This window comes from Penaeus monodon, chromosome 28, assembly GCF_015228065.2.
Source record: "Penaeus monodon isolate SGIC_2016 chromosome 28, NSTDA_Pmon_1, whole genome shotgun sequence".
NCBI lineage: Eukaryota > Metazoa > Arthropoda > Malacostraca > Decapoda > Penaeidae > Penaeus > Penaeus monodon.
In genome coordinates this window covers 33,659,114-33,659,342 of record NC_051413.1, presented here as the reverse complement: position 1 = coordinate 33,659,342, position 229 = coordinate 33,659,114, and the positions used below count along the sequence as shown (strand labels likewise).

Here is a 229-nt window from a genome sequence, read left to right as displayed (position 1 = left end):
ATTCCCCCTTTTCTTCCTTAATTCCTCCTTTCATCCTCCTTTCCTTCTCCCTGCTCGTTCATTTCTCATTCAACCCCTCCTTTCTTGCCCTCCCCCCTCCCACCCCTTCCCTTTAGCCTCGACCCTCCCCTCACTCTCTCCAACCCCCCTCCATCACCCCTCCTTCCCCACCCTAACTCCCCACACACGACTCATAAGTACGGGGGATGAATCACGCATGGCGGTTAAT

At 55.0% G+C, this 229-nt stretch overlaps 1 protein-coding gene across 1 annotated transcript in view; it reads left to right on the top strand.

Annotated features, from left to right (window-relative positions):
- Nucleotides 1-229, top strand: part of LOC119591519 (sodium channel protein para-like) — a gene marked incomplete in the record, with an annotated part of 263,120 nt that overhangs the window by 79,900 nt on the left and 182,991 nt on the right.